Below are 11273 nucleotides of genomic sequence, written 5' to 3'. Positions count from 1 at the left end.
GCTATGAACCCGATTCCCAGCCACGCCTATCCATCAGTATGCGAGTGATAATGCCTGAACCGGTCAAGAGCACTGCCCCCACCCCGTTTTCACCAACCTGCACTGACCAGCGTGGTGAAGTATGGTCAAACAACCTCACAATGATCGGCACGGCGTCGGTAATCCTTCATCTATGAGTGGATTGAAAAAGGGCTGTAAATCCGTGTTGTTATTTGTGAGCGGTATTAAGTAGATAGGGAATCTCAATGGACTCTCTCGTCTGGTTAAATACAGTCCATCAATCCATCTGTCACTATCAACTCTGCACGTTGTGTAGATTACAGGCAGAGCATATTTTAATAAATCTACACTTAGTATATTTAGATTTTAAACATCACGGTTGCTGAGCCACAGAGCCCAAAGGTCAAAAACGCCCAGCGGCCCGTAACAAACAGCACTGTTAAAGTTGTCGTAACTACTGTAACTTACACAACATACGTTTGTTGAATTGAGAAAGGTTTACGAACTTGGGAAGAGAGACGGAGATGTGAGGGGGAATTCCAAAGGGGAGCAGTGCGAGGCAGAGAGGTGAGGTGACCTTCAGTGTGGTGAGTGGGTGGGTGTGTGGATAAGTGAGTCCGTGGGTGAGTGGGTGCAGTGAGTGAGTGGGGGAGCGAGTGGGGGAGCGAGTGGGTGAGTGAGTGGGTGAGTGAGTCGGGGAGCGAGTGGGTGAGTTGTGACCTGCAATGCGGTTAGTGAGTGGGTGCAGTGAGTAAATGAGTGAGTGAGCGAGCGAGGGAATGCGTTGCAGTGTGGTGATGGTGGTCGTTGTGCGAGGTTCCGCACGATGTGGATGAGACTACGTCTGGCAGACCCGAGTCCTCAACAAGGGAGGAGGAATCAACGAGCGAAGTTCACGGGGAAGAGTTACGATGGTCATCGTATGCACGAAATGACGTGAACATTTATCAATGTAATTTGTGATAGTAAAACATAGAGGCGCAGGCCCTGCAATTGCTGGCTCGCGCCACCACTGCCAGAAGGGGCCTCCACGACAGGGGGCTCTAAGAGATAATCTGTAGAGGGTATTTGGCCTACTCTTCCACGCTGGCCAGGCAATTTTGGAAGATGTGGGCGTACCCAGACTTTACTCCACCATGCGCTGATCTGCTGAGCGACTAATTGTGGTGTATCCAGAAATGGGAGGGGGGGGGGGGTTAAAAACCTGCTGCACCGAGGAATCGAATTAAACCGGTGACCTGCATAGTGCAACGCCCGTGTGTTGACCATTAACACAACGGTACCATCCCATACATGCATAGTACGTATCCGTATGCTTAAATAAAATCATACTCTTAAATGTTATGGGACTTTGCCCGCTTCCTATCGGCTTGAGCGTCACACTCCGCGGGAGGCGAATTACTCGGTTCACTGATGACGTTTCTCGCGTGTTGCTGAGCCCCTCATGGCTCGACTTAGAGCAGCAATGCATTTGCCCCAAAGGGCCGTTGACCGAAACGTCGCCTGTAATATATATTGGATACGTGTTGCTTTCTTTTAAGGCCGCGGTGTTATTGACGGAGGGCCTAAAGTTCCCCATCGTAAATGTTGCGCGACCCAAATTGGGAAGGACTTTTTGTTTTCAGATTTTTCTGGGACGGAGAATCCTTGACGATATTTGTGACAAAGTCCATCTTTTTATCCCTCCTAGAACATGATAAAAATGTGCACCTTTTCGTGTACAAGAGACATAAGTGTATGTCTGTACATCCTGTACATGTATGGTATCTTGTTTGTAGATCTGTTGATATGTGTGAATTTGTTTTGTGTACGTGCGTTTAAGTGTGTGTGTATGTCTTTGTATGTATGTGTGTGGGGACCGGTATCGCAGCGGTTACTGCGTTGCAACCAGGGTTGCTCACGGTTAACACCAGTAACGATTATCTGATCTGGTCCTGGGCATCCCCTAGGTCGACTCAGCCTCAAATGACTACCGGGGAGACAAAGGCGATCGGGCGTGGTACTGGCCACCCACCTCGTGTACCGTCCCGACCTTCATAGGTGCTATTCGCTAACAGCACTTTCCCCAAGAGTCTATTCAGGCTATACGGAGGATCTTTGTCTATGTTTTTTGTTTGTGTGGGGAGCGGTGGCGCAGTGGTGAGCGCGCTACGCTACAAACTCGGCGACGCGGGTTCGATTTCCGTTCATGGCCAACACCAGTGGAGATGATCGGAACCGGTCCTCTTACCCTAGGTTGACTCAGCCTCAAATGAGTACCTTTTGCGGTGTGTAAACATCGCAACTAGGGAGACAAAGGCGTGGTGTTGGCCACTCACCCCCTCGTGTTCCGGCCTTCATAGGTGCTCGCAAACAGTACTTGCCCCAACAGTCTGGTAAGGCTATATGGGGGATCTTTGTCTTTGTATGTGTGTGAGGCAGCGGTTGCGCAGTGGTTAGCTCACTTCGCTAGTAACTCAGCGACTCGAGGTCGATTCCCTCGCTCATAGCCAACATAGGCGACAAATATCTAAATTGGTGCTGGGCCTCCCCTAGATTGACTCAGCCTTCAATGAGTACCGAGTCCCTAAATATCAATAGTGGGGAGACAAAAGGCGGACGGGCGTGGTGTTGGCCACCCACTACTTCGTGTGCCGTGCCGGCCATCATAGGTGCACGCTAACAGCACTTTCCGCAAAATTCTGTTAAGGCTATACCGGAGATCTTTATCTATTGTGTCATGTGGGCAATGTGTAGCTACGTTTATATATACTGTACTGTATACGTATATGTGTCTGTACTATATATGTATGTGGTGTGCGAGTCATATGGCGAGCATGAGCTATTTTAGTTATTTGTACAGATTCCTTGAATTGGAATTACTAAATTATCACAATAAACAACATCGATCGTGATCATCAGTGCATTCATTTATATCCACTCTGCAGTAAAAGTGTCTCTTAAATTATCTGCGCATTACCAAGAGCAACAAACACCCTACCGCTTTCGCAGGATTATTACACATGTTTCCCCGTGTTATATTAAATAACAAAAAAATAGATGGTGTGCGTCTTATAATCTGGTGTGTGTGTGATCCTCATTGACACCGGGCACAAGTTACGAGCATGCGTCTTACTTTCCGGAGCGTCTTATCATCCAGAGGATGCGGTAATACAGCTGTCGCCTTGCCGAGTTTTAAGTATTCCGTGTAGACAATTTTGTTAATATGTGGTTCAGATATTTGTAAAATGATCAATATTTAATACGGTGATGATGGTCATCGTCACGCGCTGTGGTCTATCCAGTGGTGGATGAAGGCCTCTCCATGAAGTCACCGGCCCTACAAAGCCCATCGTCCATTTGGTTGACATGCATTCAGATGATATCGTGAGCCCCATCAAAGACAAACGTTCCCCGTATAGCCTCTAGCAGACTATCGAGGGAAGTGCTGTTAGTGAGCACCCATGAAGGGTGGCACCGCACACGAGGTGGGTTATGTGACCAGCACTACACCCAGCGGCCTTTGTCTTCCCAGTGCTGATGTTTACAATTGCCAATTTATTTAAGACTGATTCGACCTAGCACAGAGGCCTGGGTCCAGTTCTAACAAATATTGCTCGCCACTGATGTTAGCTGTGAACGAGAAGAAGACGATATAAAGGTGCGGGCCGAAGTGGAAGTGCATTAGAGGTGGTTGGGGGAGGATGGGACTGATGGGTGGTGATGGTGATGCTGGTGGTGGTGGTGATGATGAGGCTTAAGAACGGTAATTATAAGGTCGCGTGTCAACTTTACCACAACGACAGGATCTATCAGCAGGAAGGAAGTGATGGCCACACCAACTCCTCGTGGGTCGTGCTTGCTAACAGCAATTAGGGCCAACACCATGCCGGGTCACCTTTGTCTCCCTCGTGGTGATGTTTATATACCGCACCAGGTACTCATTTGAGGCTGAGTCGACCTAGGGGGGAGGGTCCAAGGACCTATTTCGGATAATCATCACTGGCGTTGGTTGGCCGTGAGCAGGAATCGAACTCGGGTAACAGTGGGTTTCGTAGCGCAGTACGCTAATCACTTCACCACCGCTCTCCCCACACAACCACCACCACCGCCGCCTGCCCGACCACAACTATCACTCTCCTCCATCTCTCTTGCGCGGGGCGATGGGGGAGGCGATGGAGGAGGAGGTGGAGGAGGAGGCGGCGGCGGCAGCCATCCTGGCTGCCTCTGATCACTCGCTCAGATTAGAACCCGCGGGGCTTGGTGAACAGGACCTCGTGGCTGTGTAAACACGAGAGAACGAAACGCGGCCAAAAATAGTGAATAAGACACCCCGCGGTGGCCAGGTCGCTCCGGGGGGTGGGGTGTTCATAATGGCTGTGTCGGAGACCGCCTGAGATCCTGGGTTCAGTCCCCATGCAGCAGGTCTGCGTTCCTGATGATGCTAGTTGTAATCACAAGCATAAGGTTGTACTCGAATTGTAAATGTTGTGGGTTTACTCTCCAACACACCGGTGTGCTGAACTAGTGACTAATTGGCATGTTTTGTTTACGTGATACACCTTACTAATTTACTATGTCGGTGAGTATTACGACACATTTATATTTACGCGATCTAACCCCCAACAAAACGATTATGGCTCATCGTATTGACTGCGTTAGAGACACGTTGAGATGACACTGCCGAGATCCAATGTGGGATATATTTTGTCCAGTAATACCCCCGGTTAACGTTGGGGATGGGTTCCTGAAAGGTGCAATGACGAATATCGAACGACGTCAATCGAAGCGTACGGTGGTGGAGGCGAAGGCTGAGAGGTTACGGAAAATGAGAAAGGACGGACGACGCTCTCAGCGACGTACGTGTGGGGTTGAGGTGACGCAACCAGGCAGCCGTCTTAATAAAGTGACGACGTGTTTGCGAAACGACGTAAAAAGGGGGAGACGTAAATCGAGGTATTACTGTGGATATGCCCACAGGAGACAGCTGCCACCGGGGGTGCCCTAGGCTCGACCACATTGCAATCATCGCCCACAACTGCCAGGACAAATGCCCGCTCGCAGGCCACGTGCTTGACGCACCTTGTGTGGCACAGGGGCAGCTGTCACTGGGGGTGCCCTTTTGCATGTGTAGAGATAAGATGTTAAAGCATTCTCAGACACCCCGGCGAATCGAAGGGCGCTCTATCAAAAACAAATCTGCATCGTTTTTATTTTCATTTCCTGGGTTCCAACCCTGCGTTCGGGTGTCTGGCTCTCTCGCCAGGTTCATAATGGCTTTGTTAGAGATGGTTTTCGCTGAAGTTCTGGGTTTCTCTTAGAGTTGCTACTTTTTCTTCCCTTGTAGACCAATCCCGGACACGTTTCTTCGTCAGCCTACAGGTCTTTAGAAACTGCAGTCTAGCGTCATAAATGTTCAACACAACACCGGTATCAAATCTCGGTACAAATCAATTCCTGAAGCCCGAACACAGAGCGCCAATTCTCGGACCGTCCGGGTCAAACCCAGGTCAAACCTGCACAGGTGGCAACCGTCGTGTCTCTCGCCACCCCACCTTTAAAGATGCGGCGGGTGGATGCAGCCTCTCCTTCTCTCTCAGTGGGTTCAATGAGATGGTAAAGGTGAGTTCTTGGGTTCAAGCTCTGCGCCTGGGTGTCTTTGTCTCTCTCTCAGGAGGTTCACCATGACAGACTGTACAGGCAACTGCTGTTAGCGAGCACCTATGAAGGCCACCACAGCACACGAGGGGTTGGGTGGCCAGCACCACGTCTGGTCGCATTTGTCTCGCTAGTGGCGATGTTTTACACACCTCACCAGGTTTTAGGCTGAGTCGACCTAGGGTAGGCCCAGGACCGGTTCAGATAATCATCACTGGTGTTAGTGGCCGTGAGTGGGAATCGAACCCGGGTCGCCGGATTCGTAGTGCAGCGCATTAACCGCTGCACTACTGCCCCCCGCACTAATATCACCATGACCATCACCACAAGCAGCATCAACACTAACACCAACACCATCATTACAACATCCGCAATCGCCACTATATCCAAATATTACGAATTAATTATCACCGCCACTATCGGCATTAAGGCGACCACCTACACTACCACCATCACCTCCACTGCAATCATCATTTATCACCACCACTACCACCACCTTCATCACCTACCCTCATCACCACTGCATCTACCATTATTGCCACCACAGCTACTACAAACTACCACCAACAATACTGCCACCACTATCACCACCACTATCACCACCACTACCATTATCGCCACAATCGTCACCACCACCGCCACCACCACCATCGTCACCATGCATCACGATCAACACCACCACCATCATCATCGCAACGACCACCATCGCCACTATCAATCACCACCTCCTCCACCACCACCTCACAACTTAGCCCGAGCCCCAGGCAGCTTGTAATAGCCCCTCTTAATCCCCTCTAATTGTCATCTCGTGTCCGCGGGGGGGGGGGGGGTTGGGGCGAGTGGCTGCGATTGGATTTTTAATCTCACAATTGCGACGGTTCAAGTCTAGGGGCCACTGAGCGGCCACTGCGACCCCCTAACAGCTCTGTCCCCCGCCCCCAGCTGTCGAGGTAAATGTAAATGCAAGCTGTCCAGCCACTCACACAAGTGAGCTTCAGGTGATTTAGGGGGATAGATTGGACCGCACGGGGCAATGTGCGCTCGGCTCGCTTCGTGGCCCTGCTAGGCAGCGGGGTGACGCCATCTCTACCTCAAGGGGTATCGCGGTGTTTGTAAAATATACTTATTTGGGAAGTGTTTCGTTGGCAATTTGTCCCAAACATGTACCCGGAATGCAATGTGTCGGGAACCTTCGTTGTTATAATTTCACTTTGAATACTAATGGCTGTGTGTGTATATGTTTGATTTTCGAAGGGTTTGCCTTGCTACTCATTATCCACGAAATGGGTTCTTCTTCATATGCCAAATTAAGAGAGTTAATCTGGAAACATTCTTATATTTTACACTATGAGACCTCCTTTACCAGTGGCAAAATATAGTAATAGGTTTTTATCCTTTTAACTGGTACAAAACTGACACCTTTATACAAGGGATGTCTCGGGTGTGGACCAATCAACTTCAAGGACAGTGCATATCATTATCAGAGTTGTTTCTTATTTGCATTTTGACTGCTTGTGTTGTGGTTATTGCAAACATGATCCCTTGTATAAAGGTGTCAGTTTTGTACCAGTTGAAAGGGTACAAACCTATTACTACTATTCTTATATTTTCTTAATATATTTTTGCTAAATATGTTATATATTATCGGGGCCCCACAGTGTGTATGGTGTATACAGTGCTATCACCAACTGTTATTTCCTCCATCTCTGTGCTTTGTAGAAGCTCGATGCTTCACTTATTGTATGTAAATATTCCCTTTACGGCCATAGTGTTATTGACGAGTAGGCAGTGTGCTCCCTTATTAAATAGGATGCCAACTCACCCCGGCAGGTGCAGTCACCTCTCCATGAATGGAAAATAAAAGAATTAATCAAATGTGCCTGCGGGGCACAGAAAAGCAGAGTGGAACACATCGCGAGTCCGCGTGTCTCCATGCGAGTCGATGGGTGTTTGTGAGTCTATGGATCTCTGTGTGAGGTTATGTGTCTCCGTGTGAGTCTATGGGTCTCCGTGTGAGTATGGGTCTCCGTGTGAGCTCGTGTCTCATTGCGAGTATTCTCCAATGACAGGAGTGGCATAGACTGCAGACCCTTGGCTCTCCTCTGAAGCCAGCAATTAGCAGCTGGATATACAATTTAGACATCGATCAATACATGGTTGCTACTCAATTCATATTTCCGTACGAAAGAGAGTGACAAATGTCATCGTCTCAAGTGGAAACACACCGCGAGCCTGCGTGCCTCTATGCGCGTCAATGGATCTCTGTGCGAGTCGATGGGTCTCCGTCTGAGTCAATGGGTCTCTGTGTAAGTCGATGGGTCTCTGTGCGAGTCTATGTGTCTTTACGTTAGTCGATAGGTCTCCGTGTGAGTCTATGGGTTTCTGTGTGAGCCTATGACCAGAGCTGCGCGGCGAGTTTGGAGCGAACGTAACGCAGGGATTTATGATTCACTTGATTGGTTTTCTCGGACACACGGAAGGACGTGAATATTTGCTTGCTAGCATAGGGCAAAGCTACGAGCAGAAATAACAATTATCACAAGGTAACGGTTGCACACCCAATAGGCCGTGGGTGGCTTGTACACAAACAGTGAGTCCTCGTTTGCTGCGGTAGATGCGTACCTGAAAAGATTCGTGGTAAGCAAAAGACGCTTAAAGGGAAAAACGCGTCAAGTGAAACCAATTTCCCCATACATAAGGTAACGATAAAGTTTGACAAGATACGATGCACGCGTAGCAAGGTGGCGGGACAAATAACTGAGGGTACGCTGCCGCCGCATTACTATATCATGCCACGTACTGTATCACTCCGCGCAGCTCAAGAAAGTAGTTTGTTATCGACCGCTCAGAAATCGCGTTATAACGGCGCGCGTTCTACATTATGACGGCGTGAATTCTGCGTTATAACAGGGCGCGTTCCGCATCATGGGAAAAGTGTTTCCAAAAAGGAAGAAACGCGTTATAGCGAAAACGCGTTGTGTAAACACGTGTTAAGCGAACACTTACCGTATATATTTATTAAATATTGTTATGTTTGATGTGGAGAGACAAGTATTCTTAAAGGAGGTGCTTATTCTGTTATTAACATTCTCCGCAACGACGCTCGGTAATTATTCTGTCTCAGGTATTTATAAAAAAAATGATGTGGTCTTCTGAAGAAGGGTCATTTCCAGAAACATGTTTTTTTGTGTACTTCAATGTATATATAATATGACACAATTGTTACATTACAGTTTGCCAGCATTGGTTTAAGCAAGCTTGGCACTCCTGATGAGACACTGAATGTCGAAACCGATGCTGCTGATGAGCTACATTTCTCAGAAGGCCGCGCTGCTGATGGGATGTGTAAAACAAATTGTTTACGTTGTGTATACGGAGAGACAGATGTGGAAAGGAGGCGTTATGGGGTGTCACTCAGGTAGAGTATTGGGTCTTTGAGTGTCTTTTAAAGGTGTATGCATTGCCTTCAAGTCAATAGTGCCGAATTCACCGGATTATAAGACGCCCCAGAGAGTAAGACGCACCCCTAATTTCGTAAAGTGTAGATTTACGAAACAGATTGGGGGAAAATGTTTTATACTCAATATATTGGTTCCTAAGCCTTCCCTAGATCATAAACCCAACCCTACGACCCATCAACTGAAACCCGATTCCGGCTCACGGTCAACAGTTAGTGGCGAATATCTGAACTTTGGCCTCCCCTAGGTCGACTCAGCCTGAAATAAGTACCCGGCGCGCGCTGTGCAAACATCAGCACTGGGGGAGACAAAGGCGACCGGGCGTCGTGGTTCTGACCACACCACTCGCCACGCACTTGCGCCAGCCTTCGCGGGTGCTTGCTCACACGAACACTTGCCCCAGCAGCCTGTGCAGGCTATGCGGATGATCTTTGTCTTTGCATGTACAGTATCAATGTTTCTGTGTACTTGTGGCTTTGTGTATGAGCAGGTACTGTGTTGATACGCGTGGTAGACTTATAACCCGCAACCAGTTTTCTTCCACAACTGAAATATAGATTGATTGCAAATTACGGTAAATGTACACACTCTGAGTCAATCCACTCCTGGATGAAGGACTCATATGAGCCACTTCACCCTACGTCAACCACGCCGGTGTGTGCGCGGATTGGCAAATCGGTCTGGGAAACTGGAGCAGTTTAGAGAGGACTCGTCACTGATGTTAGCCGGGTTCACACATAGCGCAGTGCACTAACCACTGCGCCACCGCTCCACCCCATGCGATTCACTACACCTCTGACAAATTCGAAACACGGCCCCACAAATTGGCCTAATTGTGTTTATGTTGTTAGGTTCTGACTTGTGTTTCCGTGTGTTTATTTTGCAGATCACACCGTGAGATAACCTCTTTGTTTGAAAAACCACCGACACACGGGCATATGTAGCGTATACATGCAGTTTACATGCAGTCTACATGCAGTATATTGGCAAGAATTGAGTTTCCCCGTTTGGAGAAACTTCATGTAACCAGGATTGATGGATTTCCAACGGCGCAAGTGTTGAACAGCAACAGGAGTAGCAGCAAACTTCGTCACGAGCAACTTTCATCACGGTCAACTGTTATAACACGCAAGATTTATGAAAAGCGACGTTTGTCACAAGCTACTTTAATCTCAAACAACTGTTAGAACAAGCAACTTTTATTACATGCAACTTTTATCACCAACAACTACTACTCCCACCTATCAATATCGTTAATAGCCAGTTAGTTGCATCAGCTGAAAAACGGACCAGCAAGCTGTACTGTGGCATGCAACTAGTTTGAGCAATTAAGGAGCAATTTTAGTGGCAAAGGAGTTGCCATTGTCGTTAAAAGGAGCAGAGGCAACAGCCACTGGTGGCCGCTACAATCTACACAGCAGCAATAGTACAAATTCAAGCGACGTATCTAGTGATACAGATGTACACATATGTACGTGTGTATACGTACGTATATGTGTGTACTCATGTAACGTGTATGTGATCCGAAATAACTTGACCCTATGTGAGTATATCATTTAACTTAAATATTTTCAAAAAAAGATAAAGGTCCCCTATGTAACCAAACAGGATGTTGGGCAAGTACCATTAGCGATAACCTATCGAGGCTGGAACAGAACATGAAGGGGTGGTGGTGTGGGTAGCACTGTGCCCGGCTGCCTTTGTCTCCCCAACTGCTGATATTGACACACTGCACTAGGGACATAATTTAAGGCTAAGTCGATCTAGGCGAGGCCCAGGACAGGTTCTGATAGCACTTGCCACTCACTGATGTTGTTTTCCGTGGCCGGGAATCAAACAGGTCGCCGGGTTCGTAGCACAGTGTGCTAACCGCTGCGCCACCACTCCCCACACACACGCATATTACATACATAGACACAGCTAGAAACATTATTCATACATACAGACATCATATTTAAAGTGCGAACACATACACGCATAGACTGAACACACACACACATTTCAAGAGCCGCATGGCTCACAGGGCTATACCTCATAAATGAACTGATATATGTATATATATACACGTCACAAGATAACAAAGACAAAGAACCCCCATAGAACATTGACAGACTGTCGGGGTAAGTGCTGTTAGCGAACACGTCACACTATGTAAGCACGTATACATACACTGCATAT

This window comes from Lampetra fluviatilis, chromosome 44 (genome assembly GCF_964198595.1).
Source record: "Lampetra fluviatilis chromosome 44, kcLamFluv1.1, whole genome shotgun sequence".
Lineage (NCBI taxonomy): Eukaryota > Metazoa > Chordata > Hyperoartia > Petromyzontiformes > Petromyzontidae > Lampetra > Lampetra fluviatilis.
Note: the sequence above shows the minus strand (reverse complement) of the source record.